The sequence below is a fragment of the Cylas formicarius genome, unplaced genomic scaffold (assembly GCF_029955315.1).
Source record: "Cylas formicarius isolate icCylForm1 unplaced genomic scaffold, icCylForm1.1 PGA_scaffold_10__41_contigs__length_53128322, whole genome shotgun sequence".
NCBI classification, from domain to species: domain Eukaryota; kingdom Metazoa; phylum Arthropoda; class Insecta; order Coleoptera; family Brentidae; genus Cylas; species Cylas formicarius.
In genome coordinates this window covers 44,074,715-44,096,782 of record NW_026844214.1, presented here as the reverse complement: position 1 = coordinate 44,096,782, position 22,068 = coordinate 44,074,715, and the positions used below count along the sequence as shown (strand labels likewise).

General features: G+C 33.2%; 1 protein-coding gene across 4 annotated transcripts in view; it reads right to left on the bottom strand.

The window, feature by feature from the left end:
- LOC132708025 (ion transport peptide-like) overlaps window positions 1-22,068 on the bottom strand; it is an 87,666-nt gene that overhangs the window by 9,116 nt on the left and 56,482 nt on the right. Inside the window, exon 1 of one of the 4 annotated variants that reach the window (XM_060680124.1) lies at window positions 18,755-19,101. The exons of 2 other annotated variants lie outside the window; for them this stretch is intronic. The gene's annotated coding sequence lies outside the window, so the exon portion shown is untranslated. Of the gene's footprint in view, window positions 1-18,754; window positions 19,102-22,068 lie in introns of those variants that run through there. One more of the 4 variants, XM_060680123.1, reaches the window with a different exon arrangement.

The following is a 22,068-nucleotide window of genomic DNA, read 5'->3' as shown; positions in this document are numbered from 1 at the left end:
ACCGAGTCTTCATCAAATGTAATATTTACAAACTACCTGCTGCTATATATACCGAAAACTGACAATAAAACCTTAATTAATGTTGTCAGAATTTAAGTTCAATGAAGGAGAGATATTTAAATCTAAACAATCAAAACATTCTGACAAATGTTTTGAAACTTTTTCACTATGTTCTCCTATGTATGTAATTGTTTTAAATTTTTCGTGTTCTGTATTAGGTTTCGGATAAATAGAGTTTACTGTTGTCTGGATTTGTTTTTTATTTATAATTTTATCTATAATGGACAACGGCTAGAATCCGTCAAATCCAAATCCAAACAATTGTTATGTAAAAATATATAATTTCGGGAAAATCTGAACTTTTAGTTCTTATTTATTTTGAATTTATATTACGTTTTACAAAACTTCTGGATTCTTCCTGCGTCTGTTTTTGCTGAGTCGAACTTGCTGACGTTTCGCCAATCATCTTGTTGGCTTCTTCAGAGCTTGCCTGAAACTGGTTCTTATTTTACTCTGTACCTGCTTATATATTGTTTGAGGTGGGCGGAGCTAAACACCGTCTCGAATGACTGATTCCCATATTGGTGGCAGGTAGAGACCTGAGTCGCGGTTAAGATAGTTAGGTTGTTTATAGATTTCTATAGACTCTCGGATTTTGGGTAGAAAATTGATTACATGCAAGAATTTTCGTGTTCTTTGAGTCTAGTTGATATTTTTCGTCCGGTCTCTCCAATGTGTTCTTTGCCGCATGTGCATGGAATGCTATAAACTCGTGGCATCTCAAATGGAATTTTGTCTTTGATGGACCGAAGATGTTGAGAGATTTTTGGACAAACAACCTAACAATCTTAACCGCGACTCTAGCTGTCACCAATATGGGAATCAGACATCCGAGACTATGTTTATGCCACTCATTTAGCTCCGCCCCCTTAAATAATATATAAGCAGATACAGAGTAAAACACGAGTCAGTTTTAGTCAAGCTCTGAAGAAGCCAACAGGATGACTGGCGAAACGTCAGCAAGATCGACTCAGCAAAAACAGACGCAGGAGGAATCCAGAAATATTGTAAAAAGTATTACAGTAGCCTGTGGAAGTTTCTTTGGAAAATTTATATTATTTTTATATTTATATTATTCATTGTGTGGGTTAAAAATAACAAGAGCGCGGAAACAGGAACTGAGAATCAAAATGGCCGCTATTACTTATTCTGTATCGTTCGCACCAATGTTATAGAGAACAAGTAATGAAACTAGAACACACTGTGTTCTCGAATTTGAAAGAAAAAAAAATTGTCGTCAAAAACGCGGAGCATGGGATACTTGCTTTTGACGACAAACTTAAAGCATTCAGAAGGGTCCATTCTCGTGTTGCAGTGAGCCGTTGGTGATGGGATTTTTACAGAGCGGTTATTTATTTTTAGAGGTCTGTAGGCAAAATACAGCTGTGGAAGATCGCGCGCTTATATTACGAACGAATCTTGTATCAGCCGTTGAAACGGAAAACAAATAAAAAAACACCAAGCGTCCGGTTTTATTTCAAGCGTCCCGACGCCGTGGATTTGCGTCAAAACCGCTTAGGAAAAACCGACAATTTTAATATTATCATTTCCTCGCGTATATATAGCTATAGGGTGATTCACGCATGTAACGCTGCGTGACTATTTAAGTTTTGTAGATCTAAGAGGTTTTAGTTTTGATTTGTTTCAGATAGAAGTGAATTATACATATAGGGTGACTGGTTCATGCAAAAAGTTAATGTTAAAAAAGCTACAGATGCAAAAATTAAAAATTAAAGTTAGCAATTATTAAAAATATATTTTTTAAAAAGAGGGCAGGTATTTGCAAAATATTTGTAGGGCGTATAGAAACGTGCAAAACAATCATCTCTAGAGATCGAGTAGGCATTTCTCAGTTAGGATATTGACAGAATAATAAAATGGTTAAAACTCTGCTCATGTAAAATTTTCAGATCGTACGGAAAGTTTATTAAATGAAGAACAAGTTGCGTTAATCGAAGATGGACGGACACAATCTTATATTGCGCACTTGGTGTCAATCTCAGAGGCTCGAGAGCGGTATCCTGGTATATGGAAACTAGATATTCCAGAAGAAGACCTGGTTTTGGACGTCCGCGCTGCACAAGCCGTCAAGATGATCGTTGTTTGCGTTTACAGACATTGCGGCCTGCAGCAAGACAATTGCAAAATGGCTTAAACAATGTGTCAAATATAATCAAACCGTAAGTAATTGGTTAAGAGAGAATGGAGTCCAGAGCACTTCGTGTGGTCCGTTTAAGGTTTGCCAGAGAATTTGTAAATTACACCATTAACGACTGGGCACATGCTTTATTTGCAGACGAGTCTAGATTTAGTCGTTTCACTTTTGATCGTCGTATATCAGTTTACTAAATGATATTCAGAATGTAATATGCGACTTAACTCCAATTAGAACGATGTGTTGTATCATTCGAACCATATATTGGAGATGGATTCAAATTAATGCAAGATAATGGAGACCACACGCGGCCAGAACTGTATCTGATTTCCTTTAAGAGGTTGGTTTAGAAGTTTTTGATTGACCTGCTGTAAATCCAAATACTATCTACTACTGAAGTTAAAAATGCGAAATGCAGCTCCAAGGAATCTTCTAGAAATGGCTACAGTTGAAGAAAGGGATAATCTTGACGATTTTTATATACGATGACAAATTGAATTATTGCCAAAACGTAGCAGTAATTAGAACCAGATGATGAAATACACGGTATTAAATGGATATCGTGTTTTGCTTTTCATAATTAATACATCATTGTTTTACCTAGTTTATTTGCCTATGATCAGAAATTTATCGATTAAAAAATTATTAAATTGGCAGAAGCCATCCATGCTTATACTCCAGCACGGAAATTGCTAAGGGTTGAAAAATATATTATGGGACACTTTTGCGGAGTGTAGTTACGAAGAGATTTTCTAAAAACACAATTAATTCTTTTTTTTTTTCAAAAACCGCTTCTAGAATGTAGATTGTCACCTAAAACGAGTGCGTACGAAATTTGAAAAAATCCAGTTTGTTACTTTTGCAGAACTCTTAACGGCACGCTCGACGTGAGTCTCCCAGTATACATTAAATTGATGCGGTTCACTTTTGCTCGGCGTAATGTCGTCGGCCCGGGTTTATGCACTTGTCGTCGAGGACGACGTTATTTTAATCTTAATGGGGGCCCGATAATTGGAAACCGAGTAACATGTAATTATTGTAAACATTAGACGTAATCCTATACATATATACGACCGCTCCGATCCGGATTATTATCGAACGAAAATAAAAACAAAAGCGTCGATAATATCCGCACCTGGTGCCGTGGGCCGTTGCTGATAGACGTTTTTTTCCCCGCGAGTGCAACGTCAACATCGACGAGATCGCAACTTGAGTCATTTTTTCAATTTAGACAGGCATAGTACATTGTTAGGCGAGTATGAAAGTATTTCTTTAAAAGCAATATCAAACCTGCCGTCTTTCTATTTTTCCCCACCACTCCAAGCGAAGTCTTTTTGGTCATTAACAAAGTATGTAAAAAAAAATCACCAGGTATTGATAATATACTAGGAAACTTACTGATAAAAGCGTCAGTACAACTGAGGCCACCCGCCAAGTTTCCTAATAAATCAGAGTTTCGTCGAAGGTACGTACCCAAAGAAATTTAAATTTTCTAAGATTTTTCCAATTTATAAGCATAGGGGTGAGACAACCAATCCTAAAAACTATGAACTATGGATCTTTATAATGTCAGTTGGGTAAAGTTTTTGAATTTTGTTGCAACCCGTGTTTAAATATTTATTTGGAAAAAGTTCAGTTACTCTCAGAAAACCAAAATGGCTTTCGTATGAATAAATCAACTAGTACTGCTCTTGATCAAGCCATTACCCATATCTATAATTCATTGAATAACAGGGAATACATCCTCGAGGTATTTTTTGATCTTAGTAGACCATTTGATAGCGTCGATCATGAATTGCTAGAATATACAAGAACGCACACACCATTTAATCATCAACGAACTGCCTCTAAATTTGGAACGCTTTGGTGTCCCAATTTTGTAGGCACACGACGGCAACATTATTATCACAGGTAAAACAAGGAATTTGAAATAAAAGTGCTGAGTCCGTCAGAGTGATGACAGGGTGGTATTTCAGACCAAAATGGGATTTCGAGGTAATATCCCAAAAGCTTGCAAAATTTTGCCTAAAGTGGTTTCTGAGGATAAGAAATTTGAACTCGGATAAAATCGTGGCCATGAAAGTAGACCAAAGAATTGTACAGTGTACAGTGGATAGCAGTATTTTGATACGAGTGGAGAAAAAATCAATGAAAAATTCACAAGTACAATATTTTTAGGTATATCTATGGACCAAAAAATGACATGGACCTCTCATATTCAAAATATAACACCTAAACTAAGGTCATGCTGCTTCTTACTTAAAAATATCAAAAATACTGTTTCTATAGAGATTTTTAAGTTGGTTTATTTTGATTTGTTCCAGTCTGTCGCCTCCTACGGATTTATATACTGCGGGCAAGCGAGCTGTACCAATGATATATTTATTATATAAATACAAAAAAGAAAAGACGTACATAGCCACAATACACGGGCAAAAAATGATCTTACACAGCAATTTTCAAGACTTTCTGTAGCGCAACAGCATCCGACATTTGTCGGAATTAAATGTAACAAAATTGCAAAGATCAACAAACGCTTACAGGATGAAAAAGTTAAATTATTGCTGTTTAAAAAAAACTAAAATCACTGTTAATAGCTAAATGTTACTATATAGTAGATGGATTCTATAACGACGACTCACCTCTGTAGTTGTTAGTTCTAAAGTGTGTTAATTAAATATATTGTATAATTTTTGGGTGCGTTTTTATACTAATATTTGTTTGGTGAATGCCTATATTTGTTATGCATTGGTTTACTTAAATTAAAATAAAATTAATTGATTTATACTTAAAATCTATCATAAAATGAAGTGCATATAATGTACAATCTGTCTCATCATTGACTGTAACATTCACATGTGACCACTAACCAAAGTCCCCATTTCTTCTATTTTATACTAGTCTGCTGATGCATCTCCATTCTTTTTTATTGCCAATATTCTCCAGTCATCCTTAACTTCCTCCAACCATCTTGATCTGGGTCTTTCCCTTCTTTTTTTTGACGCCTCGGTTTCACTTTAACATTGAAAACATCGTTGTCGTCTCTCCTGCCCTCCACACATGGTCCACTCACTTTACTTGCGTTTCTTTAATCCAGTATCTCGTTATTGGTTCTTATTCTGTAATTATTTTCGTCGACCTTCAGAGGCCCTTGTATATATAGCTCTCAAGATCTTCCTCTTCTTTTCTTTTCGTCATAGTTTCTGCTGCATACAATACCGTTGGTCTAATTATATGTTGTGAATTTTTTAAGAGTTTTGATAAAATGTTATTCTTTAGCGGGTTCTATGTTAGCTGACACAATTTTTTCTTCAGTTTCGGGATCACTTTCTTCTAAACTGGATATCATTGCTCCTAACCATTTAAATTTGTTTACTGCTTCAAAACGTTATTTCCTATTTCGATAACACTATTATCAGTTCTTCCTTTCATTACCTATTTATATTTTCGTTTTTTCTTCATTTCCATTATCTTTGTAATTAGTACGCTATCGTCTGCATATGCTATAATTTGTAATATTTGTTTCCTTATCTATGTTTCTTAGTATATGCGCCAAGGCCAGATTAAATAATTTTAGTGACAATCAATCTCCCCGTTTGAGATCTTTACTGATATCAAATTCTTTGGATTTCTCCCTGCTTTGTTTTGATACTAATTGCTGTGCTGTTCATAGTCTCAATGTTGGAGTTATTCCGACCTCTTTTAGTGCTTCTAAAAATTGCTCTCCTTTAATTAAGCCGGAAATTTATGCAGAGCATCTCAATTTTGATTTTGTGTTTATTTTATGTCTCTATTTTTTCTCGCTTTTTCAACCTCTTCTATTTCTTTATCAATCCATGCTCTTTTACTTTTCGTCGTTGCTTTATCACGTTCTTTTCTAATTTTTTCATATTGCTTTCTGTCATCTTCTTCATCAGTTCCCAGCCATGTCATTCTTGCATCTATTTATATTTCCTCGGATATTTACCATCCTTTCTTTCTTGCTTCATCCGCGTCGTAAGTCTTTCCACCGCTCAAGCGCAGTATGGGTGTTTGATTTTTAACGTAATAATAAGAAATAAATATTAGTGCAACAATTTTTATTAGAAAAAAAATCATAACATTAACAACTTTTGTATTTTATTATTGCTCTCAATTGACAAGAAATCACTAAACACTTTGCGACTTTAGACATTTCTACTGAAGAAATGAATGTGTAAATTTTAATATTTCAGTAAAATTTTCTACAATACATTTTACCTCTATGTGGATAATAATTGCAAAAATAAGTAATTAACATGAATAAAAAAAAAACCTGCAGCGCGGGATAACGAGAGTTGAATCCTTGGTTTGACACACCCAGATATGGTCTTATAAATAAATTTCCAGAAGAATATGAAAAGCGTTTGGATGTGTGTGATTTTGGACTGTGGATATTAAAATGGATTATGAAGACTTCTCTGAGTTTCGCAAATGAAACATTTTGGTAATTTATTACCTTCAAAATAGTTGATATTTCTCAGCCTGTAAAATATCTATACACTTATTAAAGAACACTCAACAATTGGGAAAAAAAATAAAAACTTATCTAAAATCTGTTTTGATTCACATTTTATGCAAGAAATGCAGATGTGTGGATTTCAACGGACGTACCTCCCTTATTAGGTTGGGTTGTTGTTTTTGTTGGAAACAGTAAGAGATACGGGATAGCTCAAACTAGGATAAAGTCTATTAAAAACTTCAGTACTACCGGAAATATGGCAAAACACTGAAATTTCCGGTTTTTGATTTAATTTTTTTACCACATTATTTTTAAATTTGGAAAAACGCGCCTGACTTTTGGTTTGTCATTCTTTGCTTACACCGCAAGCAAGTTAAATTTTTCTTGTGGATGCTATATTGCATTTTTTCAGTTTTAAGTAGTCTCTTTTTTTACTTTTTGAATGACTTATTACAAAGTATCTTCGTAGTTATAAAAATCTGAAATATTAAAGAAAATATCTCTACATCATAGTGAGCTTCGACTTTTTCAATCGGACGCATGTCGCATGTGACATTTGCACGCCCAACCCGAATTAAAAATATTATTATGGCGTTCGTTGCACCGTTTCGCTGCAAACCGAAAACACTTTCACCGTCAATCGGGACCCATATTAGGAACAACAATCGGCACACCGTCATCGTCGCCTTCCGCATCGAACCCTTCTTAGCATGCGAATATTTTTATTTAATTCTGCCGCCACCGCACTCTCGATCGGCGAGGCAGTAAATAATCCCCAGAATGACAAGTTCATTTAAGACACATCAGCGTGTCGAATTTACGCGGGTTTGTTGTTTCTGAACGAGCGGTTTATATTTGCGCACCAACTTCCTCGAGAATTTACGATCCAACCTTTTTCCTTCATGACGATCATGGATAAAGCAGGCCATTCACTAGCGAATTTGCTCGCTAACATGTTCGCACACTTGTCCAGTTTCCGATTAAAATTGAACTAATGCTTTTACATTTTTCTATTAAAGCCTCCGGGGTGTTTATTCAAATATTTTATTAATTTTAACAGTCCACCAACACGAATATGTTCCATACAAAAGGAAGTTTTACTATTATTCGAATTTTATACAAATAAATAGACTTCGCGCTCTAGTAAGGGTGCAAACATAGTGAAGCGACGAGGTTCGACGCTATAATGTGTTTGTGTATGCGAGGGAGTAATAAAATGTAAATTTGCAATGGCAGGGGATCGTTAAACGGGGTGGACAACTTAAAGCTTATATCACAAGGTTTAGATAGATCGCGCTGATAGATTTCGTTAAATTCTAAATTTAGTGCGGAAGGAAAACATGGCTTGCTTGAGTAATGTTGGAGTTCCAATGAGGCCCGTTGTAATTTTTTCAATTGTCAACCAGAAAAGAGTAAGCATGCCTCGGGTAAGTAGTCAAATAGTGACAAAAAGCAGGGAAATGTCAGCAATCATCACCGAAAGAGAAAACGGTGATGAATGAAAATCCAGCCGCCTAGCATTTTTTATTCGCGAATCTGAATCTGATACAGCAGATTTACCAAACATGGAATATTCTCAGAAAAAGACAAGCAATCAACGTTAGGGCAAATTCAATACATTATAGTGGTAAAGCAGATATGTGTCAGAGATGTTTTGGTAAATCCTAATGTTTGCTCGTTGATGCCAATAAAGGTTTTTAATTATTCGCATGTTCCTGTCGTCAATACCTACTTGCTGGAGGATGTCTATCAGCTTGTCGTGCCTGACCTTGTCGAAAACATTCTCAAAGTCAATAAAGCACATATAAACGTGGTGGTTGACATCTCTGCATCTCTGAACTAGAACTTGGATACAAAACAGTGCTTCTCTGGTTCCAACACTGAACATCAAATTTTTTGCGTTATTTTCTGTCTAAACAGCGAACTCCACACACTTAATTAATTTCCCCAAAACATTTAACGAGATCTGGGTATATTTTGAGAAAACCGCGTCCCAAGAATGCTACACATAAAACGAAAGAAACAATCAGCGGCCATGTTGGTTGTTGAACTAAAGTTTATAAATAAAACGATAAAAGATTTGGTTGTCCAAAAATAATAATTAATATCTTAATATTGGGCTGCTTGTGCTGCTAGCGCGAAGGTATCAATACGAACGCTGGCATCATGACTAATGAGAACCCGTTTAACAAATTTGAACCGATAAGCACATTTATTTGGCTAAAATTCACGCAGTAAAGTTGCTTTATTATTCTGAACGTATTATTAATACTATTTTTCATCTTCACTGAATGACATTTTTGTGATTAGAATATTTTTAGTACACGTATAATTTGTCAATATTATGGTGAAAAGGTCGCGCCGATAAAAACATTACCAAATTAAACGGATATAATCTGACAATAAACAAAACATCGGCCACACACAGAGCAACATGCTCGGCTCCTGTCGCAAATTTTCGGAATTTTCCGTGAATCAGTCACGAACGTGTTTGCGATCTTACCCACACTCGAGTGTCAGGTTTCCATAGAATCTAGCACGTTTTCGAGCATAATCGCTCGTGAGTGGCACGCTTAATAGAAACTGGTTAGTTTTGATTAGTTAGGGACATTTTGATTAATTAGATATACGGCATACGAAACATTTATTTTGCAAAATATGACCGGAAGTTTTACTTCTTAAAATTTGTGATGTACTTTGACAGTATTCGGGTTTGGCTCCTTCTCTGGCCCTGCGTACTGCTAGTTTCTTTTGACTACTGAAGTTGTCTGTTTGTAGAACATTTACACCTATTTCGTTAGGTCAAGCAGACCTAGCAGATTTTTTACTGGTCATTTGCACTTCTTCTTAGTTAATTGAAGGGATCGATTAATTTCCCGTCACTTTCTTTACATTTTGCTCAATGTTAATTATGAAGAGCAATATTTATCAACGTTCCTTTTTTTGTCTACCTCATTAATAAAAATACTTATCGTATCAAGATAAAACTGGATGAATATAGTATACTACGCAGCAAGTTTATCAACGTATCACCTACTAAACTTTTTCTACGACCATTAGTGCGGTAAACGACGAGTGTTTAATAAACGAGTGACTTAAAAAGTTTTCCAAATGTGTGGAATATTATACTTTTTTCTACTCCCGTCTGTAAAATACCTAATTACCCACCGATCTAGCGTGCGGGAAGCGTCCCTTTACCACGTCAGTTTCGTTTCCCATGAATCCGAGCCATTTCGGACATTTCCGGGATTTTACCGCACGCATTTGGAAGCAATCGGATGTTTTCGGAGATATTTCCCACGCTTTGAATTTTGACGTCTGTCAATTCTGACAGTCATGTCAGCGAATGGATTCGTGTTGTTTTGCGAAAATGTACCCAAAAACTAACGGTCATAGACAAAGTATAGTATGCAACACGTTCGGTAAACTTTTTTTTGTGTTTAGTAAACTTCGTGGGACAAGAAACTCACGTGGTAAAGTGACGCTTCCCCCACGCTAGATCGATGTATAATTAGATATTTTACAGAAGGGAGTAGAAAAAACAAAGAGTGCTTTACAGAAACAAACCATCAAAGTGAATGTTTGCCAACAATCCTATCTCTGATTCTGTTCGCTGTGCTATTACGCACGAGGCTTGATTGTACATAATCACGCTGGAGTCTGATAAAAATTGTCGTTAATAGGTTCGCCGCTCATAAATATTTCCTAGTTATACACTAAATAATTGATTTGTTACACTTAATAAATGTTGACCTGCTAGGGATATGTAATATTCAAGTTCGCTTCTAATAAAGTTATTTTTATATACGATTAATATGTAGGTATACACAATTCGTTCCTCATAGATATACCGTAACTTTGCCGTTATCGAATACATAATCTGCAAATTAATTATCCCGGTTAACTATACTTTTAGCAAATGGTATCTGCACTTGGCCAAGAAAAAGTGCTTGTGCAAAGGTCGCATGTGGCGATTTAATTTTTTAAAAACTCAAGCAACGCACAGTTGTTTAATTTTATTTAATCTAAATACCTCAAAATTTAATATATTTTATCTCGTGACTAAAAAGAAAATATATTTTGGTGGTTATTATTTGAAAACGGCTTATATTTAGTATAAAAAAGCCAAAGCAGGTGAGGTCAGAACCATTCTCTAGAGTAAGTATAAAACTAATACCAAATATTGAAATTAGAAATTATATAGGGCATTACCTAAAAAGTAGGCCAATTCGTTACTCACATATTTTCTTGCCTAAAATAATGGTACGCATGTCATTTTACATTTCAACATTTTGTTTTCAATAACATTGTGTCAAAATTAGATTTTTAAAATATATCTCTACCTTTTTGAAATTTGACGCATATCACACTCAAATTTAGACACAAAAAAATGTAGTTCATTTCTAGTTCACTTAGGAGTATGTCGCAAACATTTTAATTTGCAGCTTCTTCTACGGGATATTTGGACATATCGCACATCCCAAAGAAAACCGTATTAAGTATTAAAATTACAATTTTTCATGTTTTGTCAAAAACAACACTTTTTAGGGTTCTACTTTACCCTAACAACCCAACAAAGCTCTCATTTTATGTTTTATGCACTAGATGGCGCTAGGTAAAACGTCATATTGTCAAAATTGTGTTGGTCGCCCGTTGAAAACAGTATTATTTCGGCGTACTACGCCGGATTTTCTGATTTTCCGAAGAAAAGTGTATTAAGTATTACAATTGTGTACTGTGCGATATGAATTTCTTATAATTTTTCTAAGAAAAGCGTATTATTTGTCTTTGATACGCTTTTCCTTCAATTGTCAAGGTAAGAAAATTCAATTTTTTTTATGGATAGGTGTATTATATGAGGATAATGCGTTATTCTTCAATTATGTTCGCGTGTGGGTAGTATTATCCTAGATTGATACCTTTTTTTATCAAATATTTTTTTATAGTATGGAATTTTAAATTTGAAAAAGGTGGTATAAGTTCTTAATACATTTTTACAGTAAAAAAATTAAATTGTTCTTAACTTAAAAGAGAAAGGTTCCTCCTTTGCTCCTGGTGCTACTGAAGTAACGTCTTGCATTTTTAAGTACTTAGAACAGAAGGCAAATACCGTCAATAACGAAGACTTGGAAATTACTTTTTATAGTGAATAACTGCGGAGCTCAGAATAAAAACAAGTAAGTACTTTTAATTTTGTGAACAAATAAACATTAAACGTTGTTTTATTGTATGCTGTACAAGTACTCAAGATAAAAGAGCATTTCTCATAAATTCCTTATTGCCGGACACACGCAAAATGAAGGAGACAGCACACATTCAACAATTGAAAAAATTTTTTTCCTATAAAACTGTTCTCGAAAACTTCCGAAACTTAAAGAAAGAAAAGAATTAACACACAAAGACTTTATAGATGTCAAACAATTAACAACAGATTTTGGTAATAATTTCGATAAAAATGTTGAAAATGAACAGGTTTACTTATCCCAGATTAAAATTGTAAAAGTAGAAAAGGAACAGCCTTTCATGTTTTTTTATAAACAGTCATATTCGGATAGCCAATGGAAGTGTGTTAATGTTAAACAAAAAAAAAATAACGAGAAAATCTAGATCTGCGGCATCTTCTTTGCCAGCAGAACTCAAACTTAAAAAAGCGTATAATTCAAAACGCCCAATTAATGAGAATAAAAAAAGGATTTAAAATTCCATTTTTACGAGCCTCTGTTTTAATGGTTTTTTGAAAATGTTTTTTATGACTTTTAAATTAAATTTTAAAATTGTGTTAACCTAAATGTTAATAATGCTTAGAAATAAATGCCTTTTTGAGTCATTTGTTTGTTTTAATTCACCTTTCATCGACAATTCGGAAAAAAATAGATTATATTTTTTGGAGAAAAATGTGTTAAGTCAACAAAATCAAAGTTTTTTGGGGTTTTTGAAAACATGACCGAAATATCATTTTATATTTTGTAAATACTTATTACAGTTAACAAAAATAAAGCAATATAACAAATATCATAAAACAATTCTTTAAATGCTCCTCCTATAAAATTGTTAATTAGGCACTTAACACAGTTGGGATGTGCGATATGCGCTGTGTTACCATAAACCTTTTAAAACTTTTATTTAATGCAAATTGAAAATCATGTTAATTAAGTGTGTGCCTTTTGGGTAACTAATTTTGATTTTAGACAAGGCCAAAACATAGCAAATACATTAAGCTAATATTCAACATTTTTTAAAACGGCAATTTTTATTAATTACTAATTACTAATTGGTTGGTTAGAACCACAATGATTATGTGGTGGTAATTTTAGAAAGTTCAGCTAAAAGTCGACCGATTTTGAGGACGGCACCGAACTACAGTAATAATACAACCACAGATTACTAATTAAAAGTCAATACTGCAGTAGCAGAAGCCAAGCAGTTAATAATTATTCTAATTGTCAAATTTTATTCTATAGTTTCTTTGGATGCTAGAAAATAGAATTCAATGTACATTTAATAACGGAAATCGACAAAAAGGTTCGTTTTGATATGGTTTGGAAAATTTTCTCAAATCGAAAAATAAAGGTAAACAAACCGCAAGTAAAAATAAGCACTCTCGTTACGCAGACTAAACTTAACGGAAATTAATTTACGCAATCGATAATCGATCGGTTCGAAACTCCACCATTACTAATATAATAATGGTAAGGGAATTTTTTTTTGCAAATTTGCAATTTGCAAAAAATGAGCAATACCCAATTTAATAGTTTTAGGGCCATATTCGCCGGTATTATTAATTATACATAGCGGATTGATATAATTTAACCAAATGGCTATAAAATAGAGGCACTGTTACGAAGCAATCAAAATCATATAAAATAGTTCGCGTTGGCGGTCATGTGCATTAAGTTCCATACATTCGTGTCAGGTTTGCATGTTTTGATTGATATAACGGCGCTTTTTAGTGCACTTTGAAATTGAATATTAATATTACAAGAATGGATAATATGAAAAAGAGACCATCAAACTTTTCACAATGAGGAAAAGAAATTTTAATGTGTAAATGTAATTTTTTTTATATTATTTTTTTTTATTTTATGTTTTATAAAATTTGTCCACCATATTTTTATTTATTGTTGTACTATCACGAACTATTAACTTTTTACCTTTTTGCTTTATCCGAAAAGATTTTGTTGGCAAAAAGAGAATTCATTTACAATTGAAGATTACTGTTAATTCCAGCAATTCAAGTCGGTGAGTTATTAATTAAAAGTTAAGTTTTTATTTTTTTCAGTCGTCGTTTGGTAGAAAATGGTGAGTTGCAGCCTATTGTGCATGCCATTGTTACAAGAAAATATGGTTTTAAAACTAAAAAATAAAATTGATAAAAGAAGTTTAAGTAAAAGTCCAGCAAACTCAGAAAAATTTAACGCTACTGTCTGCATTTCCTCTACGTTTAATGAGATAGTGCTATTAAAATTATCGCCAAGGTGTTACCAGTTGCGTAGAATCTAAGCGTTACGAAAATTTGACAGCGGTCGGTTCCCATTATCCCAATATTGTTGCTGGACAGTATTTTGAAACATCGTTTTCTAAATTCATTTAATTCATTAGGTAAATAATTGCCTTCTTTTCTTATCGGCGCCTCCTCGTCACTGCTTAAATCAGTACTGGAACCGTTCAATACGTTACGAACGTTAGCTCTATCCATTACAGAAAAATAAATCCTTAAACGCAAAACCTGACAAAACTCAAAATCATAAATGTTCGAACACGACTTGGTCTATGGATCAGAAATTTCTACTATCGGCGTGATAACTTTCAGACAGAAATAACTCAAAACTGTACCTATTTTACTCTTCATTTAGAACCCGTTTTAAACAATTTTTTTATGAAGAATAGCTTGTTTTCTAACTTAAATAGTATTGTAGTTTTCCAAATGCCGACATCGCACTGTGGGCCCCATGCATAAACTAGGTTGCAATAAATCATTATTAAAAATGTCAATGTTGTTAAATTAAGAACATACTGAAACTGACTGGCACAATATCAGATGTTTAAAAGAAAGTCTATTTTTATTGTAATCGCTTCAATGAAATAACGAAGTTTCCGTACTTTTTAAATGGCTTAGTAGGCCTTGAAAACAAATGCCGCTTTAAGTATTTGACAACTGATGTCAGTCCTGTTAATTAGTTTAGACCTGTACATGCAACGTAGAATGTTTGTGTTTTTTCTGCGATTTGACAAGAAGTGACGAGGTTAGTACCATTAATATTTAAATTTTCAAAATCTATAGAGCGAAAAAATATGAAGGCCAACGAGTGCCAAGCAAAAATATACATTTTTTATTAGGCAAGGGTGTAAACTACTAAAAACTGTTAGCCAAAAATGTCGCAAATAATCGTAAAACCGTTAAAAATGTCAACCTCTTGCGCAATGAGCCAATTATAATGCATTATTTTTATACATATTGTTTTCATTTTATACACATGTTTAAACTCAAAATTGCAAGACTACTTTTGTGTTTTCGTTTTTAGAAATGTACGAAATATCGAAAAAAAAAAACGTTGTTTCAATTCTGGAGTGTCTCTAGTAAGAAAAACCTTGTAGAACAAATATTTAAATTGGTTGTAAAACATTTTACCCTTAATAATAAGAATGTTCCGACCAATACACAAAAACAGTTGGAATCGATTATTCAAGATATCTGTAACAAAATAAATACAAGATGGAGGAAGTACGGCAAAAGATCTCATCGATTTTTACTAAAGTATGATGTGTGGTTGCAGAATTGCGCTATTTGATTTGCTAGGGCCCCAACAGAAGATTTCTTTGAAGAAAAAGTACAAAAAGCCTGGCTCGCCCACTTAAGCCCTTTAACCGAGTTCTTCATAGATCAAAGAAAAAAAAAGTTGAGCACTTACTAAAAGCCAGTACGGAAGAAATTACATTTGCTGCTCAAATTGCTTTAAGAAATGATGGGAAAAAAGATGCAGCTAATCTAGTCAAAGAAATCGGTACCGCAGCTCCTGGCAGAGCAACCATTATAAAACATTGCTGTAAAAAGGTGACGCCCGAAACCCAAGACAGTATTGCAAAGACCATATTTCTAGATTGCAGACTAACCAAACAAATCTATATAAACCTACGAAAAAGTGCGATTTAAGCAGAGAGCAAAACTGAAATGCTATCCTCCCGATCCCGATGAAACTGCAGAAGCTTTTTGAATAAAACTGTGCAGTAATTGCAAAATGTTTCAAATTTTTTTTATTATTCTTTAAAATATACTCCGAAAAATATTAATGTGGCAATAATGGCAAAAAATTTAAGGCTTTTAAGTTACTAGAAAATAATCGAATTAATGCAACATAGTTTGGGCAAGGGGCCCACAGTGCATCGTGTGTGTGAAATATTGAAGTTAAACCTTTGGAAAAACACAAAAGGAAGCTGATAAATTTATCGCCCGTTTGGCGAGTCCGATGAAAACAAATCTAAAATCGGAACGTTTTCTTGCGCGATTTGCCTAATACTCGCGAGGTAATTTTTAACCACGACGTTCTCCGTCCAATTACCAGTCCAAGAATAATGATATTGAGGTGCGACACAAGGCGTTACGAAACAGGAAATGCCTGGTTGCTGATTTCGGTTATACCTAGGTACTTTCTTATTAAAAGCAAATTAAGTCTGTAAACTCTTAAACGACGAATAGTTTGGAGCACAGCGGCGGAACTAAATGGGTGTAACGTATGCGAGGCGTACCGGGCCAACTATAAAGGTGAATCGTTAAATCGCTGACCGATTTACCGAAAATGGAACAATTGGCCTAAAAATTATGATGTGTGGATGGTGGAAAATTTGGTGGAAGGTTTTCCGGGTTGAAAGAATTAATAATCGGTTAATACGCGAAAATTTGAAAAATATCCAAGAACAAATCTGTATAACTCTGTATAAGTTTTGTAAACAAATTAATCTTCGGCTTAGTTAGAATGACATTAAGTAACATATTTAAAATTGTTTATCTCTTCAATTCCTGAAAACGCACTGAGAAGTACTCAGTACTTGGTAATTCATTCTAACTGTGTTACTTTCTTACAGAGTCACTTCGTTCCGCCACTGTTGAAGCAAACCGAACCATCGGCATACAAAACGAAACAAAAAATTTTCTAAACTGTATTAATCATTCATTAACTATACTGGCGAATGTGGCATTCAATTCGATTTGAGAAATTAGAATATACAAATTATAAAATAGGGGCGAAACAAACGAATTATAAACATGTCGTTTAAAATATGTTCATGCTTATTTTATTTGTGAATAATCAATTTGTTTTGTTATTATCATTTTCCGCAATCTTAAATATTCGCGGCGGTTTCTTGTCTTAGAGGGACGCGTTGTTTTTCTACAGTGTAACTTTCTCAAAATCGATGTAATTTTATCGGGCATGCACCCTCAATCAAGTGACTTCCACATGTCGCGGAACTTCAAAGTCATTGCAAATTTTGGTAAACACAAAAATTTTTACAATAGCGATTTCCAATGATATATTTGCAGATATCTCGCGAACCCTGTATGATAGACAAAACTAGAAACTATCTCTCTACACACTTTACGATATTGGATCTTGTTTTTTTTTACCCATAATCGAGACACCCTGTACATAATCCAAAAAATACCCGAAGTAAAGATTGTAGATCTCCCACATTTCCAGGTATAGGAATTTGTCCAATAGAGTAAATACTTTTCTGAATCCATGAGATACGACGTAATAGTAAATGACGTCATCGTGTATAGATTGAGTGTGAGATGCAGCGACTGCCAAACCGATAATACAAAAATTATAGCCCTTGATGCGGCCTGTTTGAACCGTTTGAACCGATTAGCCAAATTTTTTACGAATTTTAATTTTCGGTTACTAATTTACTCTCAGTAGTTTATTATTTATTTATTATTATTTTTACACCGTGAATTTGGTTGGAGTAAACCATGTTTTTCTGGAAGCCAGAATAACAAAAAAAATCATTAAAAAAATACTTGCTGATGTGTGATTGTACTCAATTTCTACTGTTTTTATGTGGGTTCGGAGTTTTATTTCTTTGCTAAATTTGAAGTCGATATCTGCAAATTTAGGACACTTAATATATTTCTTATATAGCACAGAAAATCGGGAACACCCTATACAATAAGTGAAAACCTTAACTACAAAAAAATTAGCTTTCTGTACGGGCTATATCCTCATGTAAAAGAAACTGACATCTAAAAACAGTCTTTTAGTTATAGCCAATTTTCAATAATAGGGGGATCCATATTCAGTTTTTTTTTTTTAATTTGCGGCGCACCGTGTACATTTTTGAAAAATTATCAGGAATAAAAGTTTATGGAGCCGAATTTTTGCGTCTTTTCGTTCAAGAATTTTAAGAAAGAATAAACGAGAAATGATCTTTTGATTAGACCATTGCAAACGCGGTCTCTAATTTTTTAATGTCAATTATTTCATATTTGTACTTTCTTAGTTCAATTATTCAAAATATCACTAAGATTCTTTCTTGATGAAGATCTACGTTATGATTGAAAATCAAAACTTTGAGTAAATTAAAAAAAAAAAAACAAGAAAACGCAGTTTGCACCGTGAAAAAATAGTTAAAAATTTCATTCTGAATAATGTACGCAAAACTTTCGGACAATGCAAAATTTTTGCAATTCTCTTATGTAATTTTACCGCTTGTACGGAGTTGTAACGAAAATGTTCAATTTGATTATACTTTTTTGGTTAAAAAAACGGATTTTTACAAAAAGCTAAGAACATCGAACTAAATTTTAGTTTTTCGTTACAAATCAGCCGTGGCTAGGCGGAACTTTACTATTAGAAAAAATAAAATTCCAATCGCAAGAGAAATGAATTATTTAGTTTAATTTATTTAATTTGATGCATTTAATTCAGTTGCAACGTTTTTCGGTATCGCAATATTTCAATTTTTCGCCTTCCGGGGTACTTTGCGACGTGAAATTTACGTTAGTTCTCAAATTTTTTCTAAAATCAAAAGCCACCGGCTTCATTCATACAACAAATCGGTACCTTACTTGGCAATCGTCCAGAGGAGAAAAGAAAACTTCCGCGACAGGTCTCTACCGTATTTCCTCGCGTAACCGTCACAGTCAGAAGTAAAATGCGAAAAAGAAAACGGGCACCGTGCACTAATACGCGTAAGGGGCGGGTATACTCGCGGGAGGGTGGACACTAGACGGACGAGTCAATTTCCCAAAAAAAAAATCAAACTCGTCTACAGCGCGTTTGCGTTTACGTGCGCTTTGCGCGTGTGTAGTATATGTGTGTGTGTGTGCTCGAGTAAGAGTTGACGTGAACACGCGCCGCCTATGCAGAGAGCTTTCCGTAAGATGCTGTTTGCGTTCACTGCCGGTTCGTATACTTTGTCGGTGTTATTATAGTAGATCTGAAACTCTTACGTGTTGCCCCCACCACACCCCGCTTACGCGCTCATTGGGTAATTAGCGGCTTTTATTAATTGAAGTCTGTCGAACTGAGGCGCGCGCGTGTGAGCGCGGCCCGCGTGCGCCGGGCGGTCATTTTTTACTGGCCGACCAAATTGCCCGTGTTGCGGGGGTGGTAAATCTCAACAAGCATTTTGACGTAGCACTTTTAGAGAGGAAATTTATTATTGTTACATTAATTATCGTATATCGATCCAGTAATGATAAAACGCATTTTATAATAACTTTTATTTAAATTTGTATGTAATATCTGAAATCAATAAATTCAAAAAATGTGCTACAATTTGTTTTAATAAATACGTATTTCTAGCCAAATTTTATCTGTTTTACATAGGTTATCCAATAATGATACAGTAATTATAAAATTTTTTCGGGAATAACTTTTGTTTATATTTGTATGTAATATTTATCCATTATTATAACAAGAATTATAAAAACACAGCTGAAATCAACAAATTCTAAAAACGTGTTTAATATTTGTTTTAATTGTTACTTATTTCTGGCCAATATTGTTAAAATATGTTTTTGAAATGTTTATACCTACAATATTGGTCCAGTAATGATAAAAGTAACAAGCATTTTGAAGTAGCACTGAGGAGAGGAAATTTGGAACAGGAACAGGAACATTGAATGTCCAATATTATCCAACTTTTATTTATATTTGTATGTAATATTTATCCATTATTGTAACAACAATTACAAGAAACATATCTGAAATCAATAAATTCAAAAAATGTGCTACAATTTGTTTTAATAGGTACGTATTTCTAGCCCATATTTATTTATATTATTATTTTAACGAGAACAATAAAAAACACATCTGAAATCAATAAATTTCAAAAACGTGCTTAATATTTGTTTTAATTGCCAATATTGTTAAAATATGTTTTTGAAATGTTTATACTTACAATATTGGTGCAGCAATGATAAACATGAAAAGCATTTTGACCTAGCACTGACGGAGAGGAAATTTATTTTTATCGGTTTTACATTGATTAATTATCCAATATTGATACAGTAATTGTAAAATGTATCCGGGAACAGCTTTTGTTTATATTTGTATGTAATATTTATCCATTATTATAACAAGAATAATAAAAAACACATCTGAAATCAATAAATTCCAAAAACGTGCTTAATATTTGTTTTAATTGATACTTATTTCTAGCCAATATTGTTAAAATATGTTTTTGAAATGTTTATACCTACAATATTGGTCCAGTAATGATAAAAGTAACAACCATTTTGAAGTAGCACAGAAGGAGAGGAAATTTATTTGTACCTATTTTACATTGACTATCCAACTTTTATTTATATTTATATTAAGAATTATAAAAAACACATCTGAAATCAATAAATTCCAAAAATGTGCTACAATTTGTTTCAATAGATACGTATTTCTAGCCAATATTGTTAAAATATGTTTTTGGAAATGCTTATTCTTACAATATTGGTCCAGCAATGAAAAAAATAACAAGCATTTTGGCGTAGCACTGACGGAGAGGAAATTTATTTTTATCGGTTTTACATTGATTATCCAATATTGATACAGTATTTATAAAATGTATTCGGGAATAACTTTTGTTTATATTTGTATGTAATATTTATCTATTATTGTAACAAAAATAATAAAAAACACACCTGAAATAAATAAATTTCAAAAACGTGCCTAATATTTGTTTCAGTTGATACTTATTTCTAGGCAATATTGTTAAAATATTTTTGAAATGTTTATACCTACAATATTGGTCCAGTAATGATAAAACTAACAAGCATGAATTTTTATTTTTATCTGTTTTACATTGATTATTCAATATTGATACAGAAATTGTAAAATGTATTCGGGAATAACTTTTGTTTATATTTGTATGTAACATTTATACATTATTATCCTCATAATGAAAAAAAAACAGATCTGAAATAAATTAATTTAAAAAATGTGCTTAATATTTGTTTTAATAGATACGTATTTTTAGCCATTATTGGTAAAATACGTTTTTGAAATGTTTGTATCTACAATATTGGTCCAGTAATTATAAAACGGTTTTGTCAATAATGGTTTTATTTATTTGTAAGTAATATTTATCCAATATTGGCTTTATATAGGAGATGTATCCTTATAGATTATACCCTAACAGATATTCAAAGTGGGTCAAAGACAGAGATTGGTGAATAGTAAATACAAAAGTTGTAAAGAATCATTTAATTGGAAGAATATAGCAATAAAAGAATAATAGTATTAATTATAATAATAATAATTAAATAATAACAATAAATAATGCCTCCCTAAAATTGTTCAAGTTTTTTATTAATACCTAAACCTAATAGTTTTTCAAATATATACATATATATCTATTTTTAATACTGTACATACAATACAATATTAATTAATTAATTATTATTAATGTGTATTCCGGACCTTCAGTAAATACAGATGTCTCAAATATTGCGGATGCTAATGAACTTAATCAATACTTTTATAATGATAGACTTAAATAACGATTTCATTAAACAGTTCTACAACAATAACCCTTCAAATCCAGAAAAACTCTCATTTTCAAGGGTTAACTCTAATGAAGTAGGAATAATAATACAACAAATTAGAACTCACGCCGTGGGGCCTGATGAGATTGATAGGAAGATGATATTATACGTTATCCCCCAACTTTTGCCGCATATTACGTATTTTATTAATAAGTGTTTGTCTACTAACAGATTCCCTAAACCCTGGAAATACGCTAACGTCATTCCTGTCCCTAAAACATCTCAACCGCTTGATGTTTCTCAATTCCGATCTATGCTGTTTTCCGTTTATACCTCCGACTTCTGTAAATTTATTAAGCATTGTTCCTCCCATCAGTACGCAGACGACACTCGAGT